The sequence below is a fragment of the Amblyomma americanum genome, chromosome 2 (genome assembly GCF_052857255.1).
Source record: "Amblyomma americanum isolate KBUSLIRL-KWMA chromosome 2, ASM5285725v1, whole genome shotgun sequence".
NCBI lineage: Eukaryota > Metazoa > Arthropoda > Arachnida > Ixodida > Ixodidae > Amblyomma > Amblyomma americanum.
In genome coordinates, this window is record NC_135498.1 from 40,207,409 (window position 1) to 40,227,213 (window position 19,805).

The 19,805-nt window shown below is 47.1% G+C and overlaps 1 protein-coding gene across 4 annotated transcripts in view; it reads right to left on the reverse strand.

The window, feature by feature from the left end:
• Window positions 1–19,805, reverse strand: part of LOC144121068 (solute carrier family 35 member G1-like) — a 57,081-nt gene that overhangs the window by 35,402 nt on the left and 1,874 nt on the right. Inside the window, exon 1 of one of the 4 annotated variants that reach the window (XM_077654003.1) lies at window positions 17,566–17,589. The exons of the other annotated variants lie outside the window; for them this stretch is intronic. The gene's annotated coding sequence lies outside the window, so the exon portion shown is untranslated. Of the gene's footprint in view, window positions 1–17,565; window positions 17,590–19,805 lie in introns of those variants that run through there. 4 annotated transcript variants of the gene reach the window in all.

The window sequence follows — 19,805 nt, forward strand, 5'->3', positions numbered from 1 at the left end:
CAAGGCGTACCGGGTGTCACCCCGCCAGCGCGATATTATGGAGGCTGAGGTAAAGAAAATGCTACAGCTCGGAGTTATTGAGGCGGGTGAGAGTGATTATACCTCCCCTTTGATTTTAGTTGAGGTACCGGGCAAGGAACCTCGTCCTTGCGTCGACTACCGCAGGCTTAATTCCATCACTAAGGATCAAATTTATCCGATCCCTAACATCGAGGAGCGCCTTGAGAAAGTTAGTAGCGCTCAGTTTATTTCCACCCTAGATCTTGTCAGGGGTTATTGGCAGGTTCCACTTACAGAAGAGGCTGGTAGGTATGCGGCGTTCATTTCACCAATGGGAACATTCCGTCCTAAAGTTTTGAGTTTTGGTTTGAAGAACGCGCCATACTGCTTTTCAAGCCTCATGGACAAAGTGTTGCGGGGACAGGAAGAATTCGCTTTACCGTACTTAGACGACGTAGCGATATTCTCCGCATCCTGGTCTGAGCATATGGCACACTTGCGGGCAGTGCTAACCCGCCTGCGCGAAGCGGGCTTGACAGTCAAGGCTCCCAAGTGCCAATTAGCACAGGCCGAGGTTGTCTACCTCGGTCACGTGATTGGACAGGGTCGTCGCCGCCCCTCTGAAATAAAGGTGGCCGCTGTGCGAGACTTCCCGCAACCGCGCACGAAGACCGATATTCGGTCGTTCTTAGGTGTCGCCGGCTACTATCAGAGGTACATCCCCAGGTACTCCGATATCGCGGCTCCCCTGACGGATGCTCTAAGAAAAACAGAGCCCCAAACAGTCGTCTGGGGCGAGACAAAGGAAAGAGCTTTTAGCACCCTAAAGAGCGCCCTAACAAGCCAGCCTGTGCTACGATCTCCAGACTACACAAAAGGGTTCGTTCTTCAGTGCGATGCTAGTGAGCGAGGCATGGGCGTTGTACTGTGCCAAAGGGACAATGGAGAAGTGGAACACCCCGTCCTGTATGCTAGTCGTAAGCTGACCTGTCGTGAGCAGGCGTACAGCGCCACCGAGAAAGAGTGTGCGTGTCTCGTGTGGGCCGTTCAGAAATTGTCATGCTACCTAGCCGGCTCGAGGTTTATCATTGAGACGGATCATTGCCCTCTCCAATGGCTGCAGACCATCTCTCCCAAAAATGGCCGCCTCCTGCGCTGGAGCCTCGCTTTGCAACAATATTCCTTTGAGGTGTGTTACAAAAAGGGGAGTCTCAACGGTAACGCCGACGGCTTAAGTCGAAGCCTCTAACGTGGGAATCCGCCTCAAAGTTGTTTGTTACTGATGTTTTCTTCCTAAGGCAGGATTTTTAACATATTGCTTTTGTTTAGTGTTTCAAAGTGATGATGTGCTTTCTTGTGCAATTTTCCAATTTGTGGACGCGTTCTGAGTGCTGCTTGGCTACTGTAAGGAACTAGGCAGTAGTATAAAAGGGGAAAGAGCCTGGCAGAGCTTAGTGAGGGTTGTCTCGTGCTTGCTGACTGAGCGGTTGCGTTTCGGCGTAGTTCTAACGCTTGCTGGGAACGAGCACAAAAATGGCAACTCTCCCGAAGTGACTTTGCAGTGTCCTGTGTGATCCTGAACCTGAGAACGAGGCCTTCTCTGTGCGCTGCGCTCAAGCAAAGTCGAGGGACGATCGGTTTCGATTACGAGCATCATCGAGCGACATCCCTCTGGACAGCGGATGCAGTCCCCTGACCATCGGGATCTCCTTCTCCCGGCGGGGCGGTCTGTTACGTCTCGCCTACGACGCGCGGTATAGCCGGCGCGGATGCAACGGACGCCGCGGCTTCGTTCAAAGCGGCGGTCATTTGGACCCGTTCATCGCTGCCGCAACGCCTCCCGCCAAGCGCGTCTAGGCAGGTTTCAGTGCCACGTGTCGTCGTGCGTGCGTGTGTGTGTGTGTGCATGTTGGTGCCCACGCTTGTCAAAGCGCGGCAGCCGGGGAGAGGAGCTGCCCAACTGGGAGGCGAGGAGGTCTGACCGGCGCCGGCCCGGCGGACGCGCCCGTCACGTCTGGACATGTTCAAGCGTCGCCGTATCGGACGCCTCTTCCCAAGCCGTTCCTTCTTGCCCTCGACTCCGTGGGTATAAAGGGAGGTGCCCCGGACGCCAACGAGGGACTTCGATTTCTTCCTTCGAGTAACGTGGTCGCCCTGACCGGCTGCTCTTTTGCGATGCCAGAATAAACAAGTTGTTCTGTTGCCAGTCGACTCATCCTTTGCCGGGACCTTCGGATGTTTCCAGCTTTGCCCCAGGCCGCCAGGCCAACGCTACCCTTGGGGCTTGCAACCCATTTGCAACAGTGCCAATTCCTCAAAAACGAGGTGAAATACCTCGGGCACGTTGTTTCAGCTGACGGCGTGCGACCGGACCCTGAGAAACTAAGGTGTGTCTCGGATTTTCCATCCCCGACTAGCGTCCGCCAGGTCCGGCAGTTTCTCGGCCTGATCGGTTACTACCGAAGGCACATAGAGGAGTTCGCCAAGCTCGCTAAGCCGCTCACCGCCTTAACAGCCAAAAATGTCGCCTTTCGCTGGGACGAAAACGCGGAGAATGCTTTTGGGGCCCTGAAAAGGAAGCTAATGAGTGCACCGCTGTTGCGCCACCCGGATTTTAGTTTGCCCTTCGTTATGGCCACAGATGCGTCAAAGTTCGCAGTTGGTGCCGTGCTATCTCAGATTATCGAGGGCAAAGAACATCCCGTTGCTTTTGCTAGCCGACAGCTGAGCCCCACAGAGCAAAAGTACGGAGCTACGGAAAGGGAGTGCCTCGCCGTTGCCTGGGCAGTAAAGCACTTCAGATGCTACCTTTACGGCCGCAAATTCAAGCTAGTCACAGACTGCCATCCTCTGAAATGGGTGATGAGTGTCAGGGACCCTAGCTCGCGACTCGCTAGATGGAATCTACACCTGCAGGAATACTGCTTTGAAGTTGAGCACAAGTCAGGAAAGACACATCTGAATGCTGATGCACTCAGGCGCACAGCTGCCGTGGCAGCTATAGATGAGTTTGTCCCCGTAGTCGACCCCGCCGAATTACGCACAGAGCAGTGCAAAGATCCTGACCTGAAGCGAATAATCGAAAGCTTAGAGGGCGCACCGTCTCACCCCGAACAGCTAGGTTATTTCATTGACAAAGACGGCACCCTGTGTCGGCGCACGAGGCCAACCAGGAAAGGGAGACCAGAGAAAACCGCTTGGGAGAGAGTCGTCATACCTCGGTCGTGGACAGAAAGGGTTCTTCGCGCGTTTCACGATGCGCCATGCGCCGGTCATTTTGGCGTAGCGAAGACACGCAGGCGTGTGCAGCGTTTGTACTTTTGGAGTGGCATGCGACAGGATGTTAGAGACTACTGTGCGAAGTGTTATTCCTGTCTCGAAAGAAAAACACCCAAGGGACGAAGACCAGCTCCAATTCAGCCGTTCCCTGAGGTTTCGGCTCCCTTCGAGCGGACAGGTATGGACATAATGGGCCCATTGCCCACGACCACTTCCGGAAACAAGTACATTTTAGTATTTGTCGATCACCTTTCAAAATACGCGGAAGCGGTAGCACTCCCAGATCAGAAGGCAGACACGGTTGCAAGAGCATTTGTCGAGCAGATCGTGCTCCGACATGGACCCCCGAGGCAACTCTTGACAGATCGGGGAACGAACTTCGTGTCGCAGCTAATGAGGAGAGTTTGCGAGCTGCTTAAGATCACTAAGAAGCAGACAACACCGTACCATCCGGCTTGCAACGGCGCGGTGGAGCGACTGAACCAAACCGTGGCCGGGTTCCTGTCGCATTTTGTTTCGCGCGACCAGCGGGACTGGGACTTGTGGCTCCCGTATGCAATGTTTGCCTACAATTCCGCAGCACACGAGAGCACGGGCGAATCGCCATTCTTTCTTCTCTACGGCCGAGACCCGGACCAGCCTAGTGAAGTGCCAGAGGGCCCCCGTCGTGTCCCATACGCTTCACTGGACGACTATAAGGTTGAGCTAGAATCGCGCTTGCAAGTGGCGAGGGACATCGCAAAGGAGTCCTTAAAGAAAGCGGCGAAGCGCAAGAAGGAGGTGCACGATCGCAGTGCTAGAGACGCGCCGTTTGATGTGGGGGACAGCGTGTACATTGAAAACTGCCAAAGGCAGATTGGGCTAGCTCGTAAGTTCCAGACGAAGTGGAGAGGACCGTGCGAGGTTGTCGAGAAGCTTTCTCCGGTAAACTTCAGAGTCCGAGACGTGAACCGGCGTTTGATAAGGATACACGCAAATCGCCTCAAGTCGGCACCGGTTCAGTATTCACGAAATGAGGAAAGGAAAAGCGCGGATTTTGATGGGGACAGAAGTGAAGCGGAGCGCGCAGATAGTTCGCAAGAAACGCCCTCTCCTGCATTTGTTCGGCAGGCGCCCGAGGTGACGGCCGGAATGCCACCGGATTTACTTCATGCATTGCTAGAAGAAGAAGCGCGCGAGGTTGCCGCGCAGATAACGCCAGGAGAGGCTCCTGCCACGAGCCCTCGCGAGTCCCAAAGCAGACAAAGGGGCACAGACTTACTTAGTATGACTCATGAAGGCCGATATCCGCTGCGAAATCGGAAAGCTAAGTCGGACTAATGGCGTAAACAGAGCGGAGTTGTGAACTGGTTAGAATTGTGTAATGCCGCAGCTCATAACATTGCTATATGCGTATGTGTTAAGTTATCGGAGTTAATAGTTAAACCTTTCTGTCATTAAGTAACACCTTCACAGGAGAGCATGCGGAGCGCATGCAGAACCTGCCCTACTTCCTTTCGTTATCGTACATCGTTATTACCTCTCCCCCTATCCTCTCCTCCTGTGCCCTCACCTCTTTCATTTCATTGCTCTATTCTACCTGCTATCCTTCATTTCCGCTGCCCCAGCTCAGGTGCTTCAGCATCGATGGCAGATGGCGGGGCTAGCAAAAATCTTTTCCTTCCTTTTTAATATTATCTTAATAAAAGCGCTTACTACTACTACCCTACATCACATGCCACACCAACTAAGCCCCACCAGCATACCCCGCATACCCCTGCAGTTAAACTCAACATAAAGTACCAACGATAGAAATCACGAAGAAGCTAACGTTAGCTTCAGCCAATACGCATTGCGACCGGAAACTATGGTACGCTTTTTTTGTCACGTATGGCCGCTCTTTAGCCTTATGTCTGGTGTTAATATCATTATCATCATCGTTGCCATCTTATACTAGCTACGTCCACTGCAAATTAAAGGCGTTTCTCACTGATTCCTTTCCTGCGCCATCTGCTGCCGCTACATCCCCGCAAGCTTCTTACTTCATCCTCCCACCTCAATCTCTGCCGTCCTCTGTTACGTCTTCTGTTACACCCCCCCCCCCCCCCAACCAATCTCTTGCTCACCGTCATCAGCTTGACTGCGCCCACTGCAGGACAAAGGCCTCTCCCATATCTCTCCAATTAACCCGCAAATTCTTAATCTGCCCTCCTGCGTATTTCCCTTCGTTCGTCCTGCGTGACCTCGCGCGACACTCGACTCGAGTGACAAGCGAGGCCGTCGGAGGCAGTACAGATGCTGTATCTCCAACGTGCGCAATTTCGGGGGAGCCATAGAGGGGTTAGCTGGTTCGACACACTGTTCAACGATTAGAAACCAGGGAAACTCGCACTCCACAACGAACAGTGACGCAAACACATCCTAATACTGTTACTTAGCAAGGTTGTGTTGTAGGCCAGTTGGTGATCAATAAGTTGTGTTTTCTTTCGTCGTGCCGTCCCTGTCTGCCGCGCCGAACTAGTTTTTTACCGTTTTCTACCTTCTGAAGCCAACCTTGACCCATCGCACCGCAACAAACAGGCACTGACCTTGACACGGGTATGTTGATGAACAGCTGTAAGTGCTCGGAAGCAACGCGACAACATGGTCGACACAGACATCAGCACTTTAATCGTACTCGCAGCGCACAGCGGCCGTCGAAAGCTTCGAGCTGAAGGCGGAAAGTCGCAAACGATAAGATAAGTGTATGGCCACCTAAGCGAATGAAACTCTTTCACCCGGCTGCCAAGTCACCCCCCGTGAATCAGCGTGGATTACCGAACTCTAGGCCCGGAGTGGATTAGAAGTTATGGCACAACGATATAGGGGACCGGAAGACAGCGCCATTTCAACGCACAAGAACGGCAGACAGAAAGAAATGAAGCAAGGAATAAAGCAAGAATAAGAAACGAACAAATGAAGACACAGCAAAAGAAAGAAAGAAAGAAAGAAAGAAAGAAAGAAAGAAAGAAAGAAAGAAAGAAAGAAAGAAAGAAAGAAAGAAAGAAAGAAAGAAAGAAACGGTATGAGTGGATTACGATGGACTTGGCCACCAGCTGTCTCTGGCAATAACGTGTAGCTGGCAGCTACAAAGCATGCTCTGGGAAAGCACCATGGTAAGAGCGTCATTTTGTGCAGTGCTGTACGGGTTTGAGCACAACGCATTTGTGAAAGCGGTTCCAGGCGGCTGAGGAGTACGGGTTGGTAGGCCGCTTGGCAGGTCGTGCTCGTGCCTATGTGTGCAGCTCAGACTTGGCGCCATCGTCCATCGGGCTGTTTCCCAAGATTAAGGAACGTCTCAAGTGTGCGCGATTCGCGCACGATGAGGAGGCCGCCGATACCGAGCGCCGATAGTGTCGTCAACAGCCACCTCCGTATTGCGCCGACAGCGTGCAGGTGCGTCGCTGCTTCTGGTGAGGGCCGTATCGAGAACCCATGTTCTTCTGAGAAAAGGGAAATTCTGTTTTCGTTTTAATGTAACATATCTTACAGTTCGATCACTTAATGTAGAAAGTGAAACACACAAGACCAAGCCTATCGAGGATATTTCGCAACTACTACGAGCGCGTGATTGATAATAAAGGATGGTGATAATGGTCGGGACCTATATGTGATAAAGACGACTATACGTTTTGGCGATAAAAACTGAATTCGATTGGCACAGCGTGTGCCCATAGCCGACGCACTATTTGGCCAGTTCACGTTTCGTAGGCTTAATTCCACTCTGGAATTAAATTGTAAAATTTTAACATCCAGCAAGCGTGGCAGTCTAGTTTTTCAATGTCTAGCCACGTCTGATATAATTCGCTCGTACAAATTAAGGACAACCATAGCGGCACCTGGATCCTTATTTATTCTTTTTAATCGGGATAATTTTGTCTGACGTGATGCTTTGGTGGCGTTCTGTCATTCCCTGGATATCTTTCCTTTTTTTTAATCTTGCCTGGCTGTCCTTTAACTTTGTAGTATGCTCCCAGCTCGTGGGGTCCTTATCTTGCCGATCGACGTGCCCCACGAAGAGATGAGTTGCGACACGGGCAGCTGCGTGCGTGCCTTCATCACGAGGATTCGTTATCGGCAGCTGATAAGAAGAAAGGGGCTCTCGAAAAATGGAAACGGCCGAGCTGACGTCTAGACTGTACAACGATCGCGCTCCATGGCGCGCGTTGAGCCACTCTGGGAAGCTCGGGCGAGTTGGAAGCGGTTTCCTCGGCTCGAGTTTCGCTTGACGCTCCGTATCAAGCCTGTCCACTTTCAGACACAGCGGAAGAGCGTTTCTGCTCGACGCAGAAACCAAGAAACGCGATACAACGATGAACTCTGGTATTTCTGTATCGCAGGCTGGGTGTTTGCTTCCGCTTGTTACAATTTCTGATAGCGCAGTAGCCACAGGGCCCCCTGACCGTCTGTGGCAAGAGTTTCTAACGCGATAGTGTTGAAGGCCTAGTTCTCCGGAAAATTCGGCGTCGGCGTTGTGACTGAAAAATCGCGAGCATGACTCTGGCAGGGGAAGTCAAAGAGCAACCTTGGAGACAGGTGGGCCACTCGGGTCACGTGACCGTGCGGCGTCATCACAACCTGCCCACCAGATAGTGAAGCAAGCTGCCCACCGTGGCAGGTGACAGTTAAATTAATGATCGGTCACTCGAGAAGAATAACCTGGGTCGCACAAGGCCCACAGAAAAATATATTCTAAGCCTAACGTGCCACATTTTCATCGCAACACTCTTACGTCGGCAGTGCGGAGCTTCCCCGCTGGACACAAAGGGACGTCCATGTGTCTATAAGCATAACGTGGCCACGCCTAACGTATGCACTGTATACATGGCCTCGTAGATAAGAGGGAAGGTTATCTTAGTTTTCCAGGTGAGCATAAAGAATATAGGAAGATGAAGGATAGTAGTCCAAGAGGAAAAGATAGCCACGATAGGACGCAGATATTTCTATGGGCAATGGGTAGAACTACATTTCTGCAGTGCTTGCATCCGCAGTTTTGCGTATGTACGTGCAATTTTTTTTTAGTAGTGAGGCCTTTGTGCTGGTGATTAATACTGCGGATGCTTAGCAACACAAAATGGACATGGGGTGGGAGAGAAGAACCCAGTCCGTCAGCCAACTTGCGGCATGAGGACTCTTGTCCGAACGTTGGCTATAGCGAAACGCGGCTTCCCTCCCGCGGCATGTTCATTTTGTGCTGTAAAGAATCCCATCTTCTTGGCCTTTCTGTACCATGAAACTGTTGACGCTGTTCCATTTATGTGATGCATTCCTACTGGATGCTGGAACCGTCAGCGTGAAAAGAGCTCTTCTCTCCAATAGGAAGCCACGTAGATTTCTCATTTCACTCAAATTAAATTAGTGATTCATCGTCATTGCGCCTGCACGATCCAACGCGTATCAATCTGAAGGCGTCAGCGAGGGTTTTTCAGCAAAGTGCGCCCACTCGGGAGCCGTGTTTGAGCGCGGAGTTCCTTGCACCCGACGGCTGACCGAGTTTTACTGTATCGCGCAGCCAAAGCGCCAGCTCGGCACATACGGCTGCGCACATCCGGCACCAGGGGGATCCGTTCTCTTTACTTTCTTCAATAAACAGCCTTGTCTACGTCTCTCTCTCTCTCTCTCAACGATACCCCCCCTCAAACACACACGTGCTGCAATAACAAGCAGTGAGAATCTAGCACGCAAATTGAGGTTGGCAGCAAGCTTCTATTGCTTCATCAGTTCACTCAGTGTTCACCAGTACCGCATAGCACGCAAGCATGCAAGCAAACACGTACGATCGCACAAAAGAGAACGAACCTTCGCAAATACTACGGCCGTCATTAAAACGAGGACGATAAAGTGGGTTAGAATGAGAGTGTTGCTCTATAACGTGTGGTATTATCACCTGACTTCCTGTAGCTTCAGTATGTTTAGTTTAGCAAAGGGGGCAGTGAATAGCCTGACATCCTGTACTCTACTTAAATGCGGGGAAGCCGCATGCAGGCTCCTGTGTTTGTTCTCTCCTGAATTTGCTGTGATGACGGCTTGAAAGCTATTTGATGCGCGACGTGTTGTTTGCGTAGCCCAGCTCAATTAATCAATCAATCTATCAATTAATTAATCGACTAGGGAGACAGATAACCGCAAGAGAACAAGTTTATATGCTACGAGAGGAAGGCAATAGTGACTGCTCCTAATCAGCAAACAGGTAAAGCTTGATCGATGAATTTAATTTTACGTTTGGTTTCAATTTCGTTTCACATGTATGTAGCAAAGGGAACGTAAATTACATATGGATGATAATTTTCTCAGGAATTATTTAACTTATGCATGAAATAATGCGCTCATAGTGCGTAATCCTTTTCACACAGGCGTTAAAGTACATCAAGTCCTTGTCAATTTGCGGTTTGAGAAAAAAAAGAATTCTGACTAATGAAAGAAAGAAAATATATGAAAATTCTGTGCGATAGCGCCTTAATGAATGAAGTGGCCATAGAACGGAACAACAAACACAAAACGAAAAGTGGAACAGATGAATGGGACAAAAGGCTTATACCAGTATGAAGTATCGTACGCTGGTCAACTACAGTAACCAGAGACACTGAATGAATGAATGAATGAATGACTGCACGTGCTTATTTTCACGTGGTCATAGTATCCGGCTGCCCGCGTCTCAGCACTCGGTCATGTGAACTCAACAAGAAATTTGTATGCATTCACTCCCTCCTTTATCCCTTCCCTTACGGCGCGGTTCAGGTGTCCAACGATATATGAGACAGATACTGCGCCATTTCCTTTCCACCAAAAACCAATTATTATTATTAATTATTATTGTATTCTGACTTGTCTGTCTACTCCGACATCATACTCATTCTTCGATTTCAAATCAGTGTTAAAGAAATTACGCGATTCAAGCGTCAACCTACATAATGCAAAAAAACAGCGCGAACAAACGGGGACTAGACGAAGAATACACAGGAACAAGCGCTGACTCTCAACTAAAGTTTAATCACAGGAAGCACACTTATAAAAGGAAACAGAAAACGAAAAAAAACACAAAATCAGAACGCATGTGTTACTATGTGATGTCCGGATATGCAACCTCACAGTCACGCAGGAGCAGGGATGGTTGGCTGACACATAATCTTGGTTTCTTTGTCATGTTATACGCCTCGATGATTTCCCTGGTCAACTGGTCGGGGTGTTTGTACAAAATGTCAGTAAAATGCAAGGACGGAAAACATGATTGACACTCTCGGCAATGATCAACTAGATTAGTGGAGCGATTAGATTCTAATGAATTGAGATGTTCTCCGAGTCGTGTGTTAATACAACGTCCCGTTTGCCCAATGTATATCTGACCACAGGATAGGGGGATTTTATAAACTACCCCTTTGGAGCACGGCACAAAACTTTTAGCGTGCTTAACACCACAGGACGCTACAGATTTCTTGGGGTTGCGGGACTTATTTTCTACTGCTGAACAAATTTTACTGAGCTTATTCGGGGCCGAAAAAACCACATCAACTTTATACCTATGGGCCACATTTTTAAGACCATGAGACAGGCGATGCACATAGGGAAGGACTGCGAACTTTTTCCGTTTCTGTTCTTTCTGTGAAGACGGCAGCAATGTCGGCGCTTTAAGCTTTTTAATTATTTTATTGCAACCCAAAGTGATAAGCTCAGCTGGATATCCTGCTTCCTTTAGTCTCTTAGCCTGATTATCAAAGCTTTCTTGCATAGCATGGTGACAAGATTTTGACAACGCAGATGACAAGGATGAAACAACAATTCCACATTTCACTACCTTAGAATGATGTGACTTATAGTTCAGCAGCGGTTTGTTGGCACGTGGCGCGTAATTCCAACACATGTGTCCCTTCCCCTCAGTCAAACATAAATCTAAAAATTGTATCTGGTTATCGACCGGTACCTCAGTGGTGAACTGTAAACCCCCTGCATTAGCTTTAAATGCTTCTAACACTATGGACATGTGCTTAGCATAGTCCGTTTTTTCAATGAGGATTAAAAAATCATCGACGTATCTGAAAATTCGGTACGGCATTCCACACAAATCTTTCTGGATAGCTCTATCCACGAATGACAGAAAAATATCACTAAGCGCAGGCGCTACTTTAGACCCAATACAAACACCCGCTTTCTGGGTATAAAGTGTGCCTTCCCATTCAACAAAGGTAGATTTAACATAAAAAGACAACAGCTCAAGGAACCCAGACACAGCAATACCACAAACACTTATAAACTGTTCTTCATCATTGTCCGAAGTGATGCAATCAGAAACAGCAGTCATCATTTCCTTGTGCGGCAGGGAGTAGTATAAATCTACCACATCAATGCTGAAAGCCGAGCATGAACCTGGGTTATGCGCCTGTAAAAACTTGACGACGCACTCAGAGTTTGGTACCTTAAAAGGATCATTAATAGATAAAGCTGCCAAATGTTTCTGCAAATATCCAGAAATTTCGTGTTGCCAGGGAAATTATCGAGGCGTATAACATGACAAAGAAACCAAGATTATGTGTCAGCCAACCATCCCTGCTCCTGCGTGACTGTGAGGTTGCATATCTGGACATCACATAGTAACACATGCGTTCTGATTTTGTGTTTTTTTCGTTTTCTGTTTCCTTTTATAAGTGTGCTTCCTGTGATTAAACTTTAGTTGAGAGTCAGCGCTTGTTCCTGTGTATTCTTCGTCTAGTCCCCGTTTGTTCGCGCTGTTTTTTTGCATTATGTATCACCAACTCGCCCGCTTATCTATCCTGTCAACCTACACTTTTGGAACTTTAAGACGCGCTTGTAAGGAGTTACCTATGTGGAGTCACGTTTATCGTTTGATTACCAAAAACCAAAGCTCCGCAGAGAATAACCACTGAGTAAACAGTAAATAAGACAATTGTGTCACAGCCAGGAAACCTTGCAATTCGAGTTGTTGCAGCTCCGCTGAAAAGAACGCGGCAGTCGATGGATACTGCCCGGCCACAAAGTCAGCAGAGAGCGCTTCGAAAGCGCCTTGATATAAACACCGGCCTTACACGTAAACCTATGACATTTTCACGTCTCATAAAGATAACAAAAAGGTGACGAACAAAGCTTCTGACGCAGTGCATCTCTAGTTCATTGCCTGCAGCTGCCGCACTAAAAGCGGTGTATTTCAGCTGCCGTCTGTACACGTTTTCACCTCAATGCGCGGCTTACAATCTGTCAGCTTTGCCGAGAAAACAAAAACTGTCGGTTATTTTAGCCGGATAATGAGACATGCGAAACTATCAATTCATCACCGAGGAAAGGAGAACTGTTAAGCTTTGACAGGTATACCTTTGTACGCAGCCATTAAACAGAAAAACAGAGTTGCTCGGTGTATAAATTGTTCGAGAAAAAAGAAAGGAAAGTTTAAGTTCAGGTAGGAGAAAGTGCCTTAGCTTGTCTACACTATAAACAGAGAAGAGTAAGACGGGAGTAAACTGTCTTCTAGCGCACACTAAAAGGGTGTGCGCTGGAGGCCAGCTTACTGCCCTTTAACTCCCATATAGGTGTATTCGTGTTTAGAGTGTTCCCTGAGAGACAAATACGAAGTCGCAGCCTCTGCTGTTATAGTATGAATGATACTAGAAACTTTTGCGCTTCACTGTGCCTTTGCTGTGATGGGCGCTGCTGTAGGTGCAGACGCAGGGGAAAGGAGACGAAAGTTATGTCCTGAATAATTTGATCCCTTGAGGGTGTTCGATGTGCATTAAAATCTCAGTACCGGGGTGTAGAAGGGCATATGCAAATGTGCCGGGAAATATATATGCCGGCTGAATAGCAACCATACTCCTCCATAAAGAAGCGACAAAGTCCCTAACGGGAACGGCGGCAGGCAGAGAGGCACATTCTCTCCCGTGCTATTCACTGCGTGTTTACCGGAAGTATTCAGAGACATGGATTGGGAACAGTTGGGATTAAGGGTTAACGGAGAATATCTTAATAGTAAGTACCCTATTCACTGATGACAATGCCTTGCTAAGTGACTCAGGACATGAATGGGAAAGCATGATCGAGGACCTAGAGATGCAAACCGGATTGGTGGCTCTAAGAATGAATATGCAGAAGTCTAAATTAATGTTCAAAAGTATCGCAAGAGGCAGCACTTTACATTTCTGAGTGAAGCGTTGGAAGTGGTAGGGGAATACGCTTACGGCAGAGCCGCAGATGTGGACCACGAGGTGGCAGTAATAACTGGGAGAATAAGAATGGTGTGGAGGAAATTTGAGAGGTCCTCTCTAATCATGACTCGCAGTTTAGAGCGATGTCCTTCAAAAGAAAAGTATTTAATGCCTGTATCTTACCAGTACCTAACTAAGGGGCATAAACGAAAAGGGTTGAACTTATATTCAGGACAACGCAAAACGTTATAGAAATGGAAATCATAGCAGTAATCTTATAACACAGGAAGAGAGCAGATGGAGAAGAGAAACATGTTCATTCAAACACTGTAATGATTGAAGAAGGTGGATATGGTTGTTGCGCTGGGTGGCAGTCCCTATTCCGGGACGCCGTGGGTCAGGAAGTAAACCCAAGTTAATGATATCCTATAGTTAATATAAAGAAGAAGAAATTGACGTGGGCAGGGCATGTAATGCGAAGACAAGATGACCGGTGCTCGTTAAGGGTAACGGACCGGATTCCAAGAGAGGCGAAGCGTATCAAGGGATGGCAGGTCAGGTGGACGGATGAGATTAGAAAGTTCGCGTGGTTAACGCTTACAAATACTGCTTTAGGCAGTCTGTAGACTGTCCATAGACTTCTGCCTATAAAGTCTATAGACTCTCTAAAGACGAAACCTAGAGAATAGTCTATAGGCAATACAAATCCTATAGGCAGTCTATAGATTTATGGCCATACACTTTTAGCAGACTTTACTCTATAGACAGTCTACAGACTATGAGTAGACAAAAGGAAAAGTCTATAGGAAGGCAATAGTGTCTATAATAAGTCTATAGACCGTCTATAGACCATTTTTATATGGGGAGATGGCCGCAGCTGCACATGAAAGGGTTAATTGGAGGGATATGAGGGAGACCTCTTTCGTTCAGTGGACGTAGTTATGCTGATTATTATTATTATTATTATTATTATTATTATTATTATTATTATTATTATTATTATTATTATTATTATTATTATTATTATTATTATTATTATTATTATTATTATTATGGAACATGGCCAGTAGCGAACCCAAGCAGTCCGGTATTACAGGTGTACGTACTGGCTGCGAATACCGCAGCAATAACGGGTTTTGGTATGTTTGAAGTCGACAGAGAAGTACACGAGGTCTCCACTTCATGTGGTTGCCACAACAGCCTATCGTACCGGCTACCTCGCGCAGAGCGGCGGAACACCATAGCCGTTTGCGAACTGTATAGGGAAGTGCACTTCATGGTATGACATGCAAAATCTGGCAAATACTCATTATATTAGGACCTGATTAATTATAACGACTTCCATGCCGACCCTTGTTCTTCAGAAGAAAATTGTAGTAATTACATTTAAGAAAAAGCATTTAATAATGACATTAGAGAGGGGAGTGGCGAGCAGAAAGGAGGAATGATGTAGTCGATGGTAGTGTTTGGTTTTACGGACTAAAAATGGGAAGCATTCGTGTCCGCAGGCGTCAACAGCAAAAATGGAAGGGGAAACAAGATTTTTATAAAGCAATTCTGTACTGCATCTGCGCTAAGCTGTTCGTAGTTGCTGTTTGTTACTGTTTATTATTGTTTTGCTCATCTATATGAGAGCTAGTAACCTTTAATCATCAGCCATCACATTTTCTGCCACGTTTGCGTCCTCATCCAGTCTTGTCCGTGTTCCTACTGCGCTGTAGTCTTAAGTTGCGTGTTCTACATGTTACATGTCTCTTTATACAGGACCCCCTGGCGATTTTATCTCGAACCTCTTTTACTAACTACCAATCTGTATCAAATTTATTTGTCTATAAACCTGAATACTTTAAAGTGGGTGACATATGACAACTGCCGCAAATGTATCCTGTAATTATTCATGTTTTTCTTGCCATAACTTGGCGCCATAGTTACTGTATTTTCGCTGTTTCAATTGGGCGCTCTTCATTTATCGCCACGAGGAAAAGCATGTCGTGCATATTAGTGGTCAAAAATGTGAAAGCACTTGTGTTGGTAGACACGGGTGCAGTACTAGTGCCGTAACGAACCTATTAGCGTTTTCATATCGCGACGTCGGAAAAACAGATAAAGACAGAAGGCGATTAAAGGACCGGGGATGAATTGGCATGGCTGCTGTGATTATTGAAAACAACAAAAAAACAAAAAAACTCCCATTTGATGCCTTTATCCGGGTCGTAGTAGCGATAAGACCAGTTTTACAGAACTCTATCCCCCCCCCCCCCCCCCCTTCTCTATGGATAGCACTGCCTTACTGCGAGATTTGACATCACAACGCAGTTTGATGTCCTTAATTGACATCACTGATCCTTAACCTCTCTATACCCTTTACACCGCCTTCCCTTTCTCCCAATGGAGGGCAGCTAACTGGAACGTTGTTCTGGTTAACATTACCACCTTTCCTCTTCCTCGCTCTCTTAACGAAATTTGCAGAGACGAGGTGTTTGGGTGCGTCCTTTGAAATATACAGCGGATATGTCTTGCTCGGGTAGCAGGCAAACAAAATACAATGTGAATTGATTAAACTTGCACTGAAGGTAGATAAAAAGAAAAGGCCAGAATAAGATGAAAATAAGGCAGGTAGGTATGTTAGTACGCATCCTGGTAACATGTATTCAAACCACTTGTTAATCACACATTACGATTTGCTGCGACTTTGTTCTTGTTGGTCTATAGGCTCGTGAAGTGCATTGCAGTGATGACTTCACATTAGAGGTTGCTAGTGTCACAATGAAAGGTGACATTTTTTTCGTGATTTCTGTACCACGGTGCGGCTGAGTACCTAGCAACTATGCCAAATAATGTTTGTATGTTTTTGCACACAAAAAGAAAAGAGGTGAAAATAGAAGCACAAAAAACTTCCACAGTTTCCTCGATAGTGGAAGCCGAGCAGCGACAAGAGAGACTGTAATTTGTTTTTCTCCGACATTCATCATTCTTCGGCTTGCTCGTTAAAACGCTGTTTCCTGCTTTACGCCGAAACCGCAGAAAGAGGCAGTAATGAAGCCAGCAAGCCCACAAAAGCGCATAAAAACAAGACACGAATCTGTAAATGGCGCGATGCCGCTCTCAACAGGTGGCAGTGCCGTCGAAGAAGGTCTTCCTCGGACAGATATGCGTCACTTCTTTGTAGTTTTGTTCTTTTTGGTGCGGATACTCTCGCATATCGCGCATATGCGGGCGCAGCTGTCGGCGTAGGTCGCTCTCAGAGCTCGAGAGACTAAATAAATAAAAAAGAAAACATAAGACAGGACTCGCTAATAAAAACACAGTGAGAAAGTAATAGTGTCGGCCGCGGATATCAGGAGGGCCTTTTACGGCCTTCTATCTGGAATCCTGCAGCTGCGGACTTCCTGTTTTCTTTCTCTCTCTCTTTTTCCTTATTTGTACTTTATTTATGTCGATAAACTACCGGGACGTGGCTATTAATCGTTCGCTTGGTTTTTGGCCATGGCGAGTGAGTGGCCTCACGTGGAACACGCCCCGGGTTTTACTCTGCTTAGTCGAGGCACGAAAAAACGATGACTTTGATGGATGCTGCGTTCGGCCGCTAGGGTCGAGCGCGTGCGTTAGCCGTTAAAGACCGCTCATAATCATAACGACGATAATAAATACGGATTTGTGTGGTATACGCTTCAACTAGTACACGATAAACATGTTTCAGCTAGTTTGTGTATGCTAAGGATTTAGGAGTACAACTCGAACACGGATGGCTATTCAAGGATCGACTCTGTTCACTTGTTGAAAGTAGCAGTAGTAAGGACATCTTTAGTGACTGGAAAAAGATCAGAGGATGCAACCAAGCCTGTGTTCAGGATAAGAGCTCGACTGAAGAAAGCTGACAGCTTTCGAGGCAGCATTGCGCTGATCAATGTTCTTCAGAATTTTTGTTTTGAGTATAGGTGAATAATGATTAATGATTAACTAACAAATACACGCCAAATCTGCTTTGTGAGTCATAGTGGAGGGCGGTGGAATAATTAAACCCCTTACAGTTCTTTCACCTGCACCTGAATCTCAGCGGAAGAGTATTTTTTGCATGTCTATATCTAAATGCAGCTGCGAAGATCGGATTAAAACTTACCACTTTGTGGTCAGAGGAGAATGCCATAGCCACTCAGAATTTGCGGCTAGCTTACCATAAAGAAAAGCAAGCAGTAGAGTTAAAGGGGCTCTGAAACACGAGCACATTAACTCACTTAATCACTGCCCTGTGTTGTCATGAGAACAAGAGCCAAATAATACTCTTCTACACGCAGCAGACGACCCACAATCACGCGTCAAAGCTGGCGAGCCCTTCCCGGCGACTTTTTCATGCTCGCACCCTCCTTCGTCCCCCGCATCTGCGTAGACGTGGTGAGAGGTGGCCATTGGTTAGATTCTTTCAGACGTCAGGCAGCTACCGTGGCCGCGGCCAATAAGCCGCTTAGCTCCGGCGGGTCGGGAAGCTGCGCTCCCAGAGGGAGGTCGGCGAAGGAGCGCCTACCTTCCAGCGTGCAAAAAGCGACGAGAGGAGAGGGAAAGGCGTGAAGACGCTGAAATTCAAATTTTAACTACACATAACTCAGCTTCTACAAAGCGCATTTAAAAAATCCTTGCTGGACGCTATTCGTGAAGCGGTGTGCTTCAATATCCCATGCATGTCGACACTTTATTAGAGCCCCCTTCACAGCCCCTTTAAGAAGAAAGGAGGAAAGCGAAGGAGAAGAGGAACGCAGGGAAGTTAGCCGGACGTAACGTACAATCGTATGCGTACACAATACAGGGGGGAAAGGTAGTATACCAGTGATTACAAAAGGCAACAGTCAAGCGCATGGCGTAGCTGTGGCCGGACAGTGAAAAGAACAAAATATCTGCGTGTCTGTAAGCGGTTACTCAAGCTTGTGGTATTCGCATGCTGAAGAAGTGGTTTGGTAACTTTCTGAGCCGGTGCTAGACAATGTCACCGCCCCGGGAATTAGGATCCCGGGTAAGGGAGATAGTTTGACTGGCGCTGTGATGCCTAGGGAGATAGTGGTTGAGTGCCCATGGCGTAGACAACACATTCTGCGCTTGAGTAAAGCATCGTGTTACGCTTTTTATTGCAATATTGATACCATGTAGACAGCTATCAGCTTTACAACGACTTCAGCGAATTCGGATGAGTAACGGTTGAAGGAGAACTTATTTGTGTACTCGCTTCAACTGTTACGTGTTGGTCTTTTTTTTTCTCTCTCCTAGAAAGAAAGGCGGTGATGAAAAATTCTTCAAATCACACAGCCATTCTCTTCTTTATTTATCACTAAAAGAGCACTTAACGAATACTTTATATTTTTGTGCTCAAAACAAGGCCGATATCCCTTCAGAACGGCCGATGTTTGGTCCTGTACCTAAGGCATTTCTTGCGGATGTATATAAAAAAAGCAAACATAGGGACATACGTGACAGCATGGTGTACTGAGTCGAACCTTAACCTCTGTAAAGTTGAACTGAAGTGCAAACAACCCTACTGCGCGTGCGTACCCGGATATAGTAGCACTTTTGTTTACCCGAAGCCTGACCTTTTGCTTGTTTTGCGCTATACACCTGATGACGGGGACGGAAGTTTTAAAGCATCTAAAAACATTAATCAAGTGGCACGAACAATGGGACATGTGACTCTGACATGAATGTGCTCCTCCCGCCCAAGCTGCGTCTGCTCCACTGTCAGACGACTGCAATGGCTGTGCTCAGCGCCCATTCCATTTACCTTTGCTGTGCCGATCATGCACCAAGTAGATGTGCAGTCGTGAGCAATCTTAGCGGGAGCAAAGTTTGAGCATTCATTTATTGATTACTCCATAATTACGTGCGACAAGCCCACTTTCTTTCTGTTTCAGATGTAATTTGCAAGATTAATGGAGAAATATCCAGAAAATTCGCAATTTTGTGCGAAAAGAATGTTCCCTTTCATGCTGCTCACGACGGTATATGCTCTGCACGATCGGACTGTGCTCTCCTGTACGCTGCACACCTTGATATCCATTTTAATGCGAGCCCTCTTTAGCTCGCTTCACCGCAAAACGATGAACATTCGCAAACACAGCAGAAAATTCGTCCCAGTGCTTCAGGAACACCAATTAACCTTATGCGACATTATGTAAAGCGTTTCCAATGCATGCCGGAACCTGTGCATTAAAGAGCCGTTATTTTTGCTCTGTAGTCATTCTAATCTCGTCAAATAAAGACAAAGATTATTTCGTGTTGCGGACAACTAAAATACGAACGGGAAATATAGCGTCTAATCTCTGCCTCCCTATATACTAACATCGCGCAGAAAAGTGTTTCGTCTCGCCCTGTTCCACA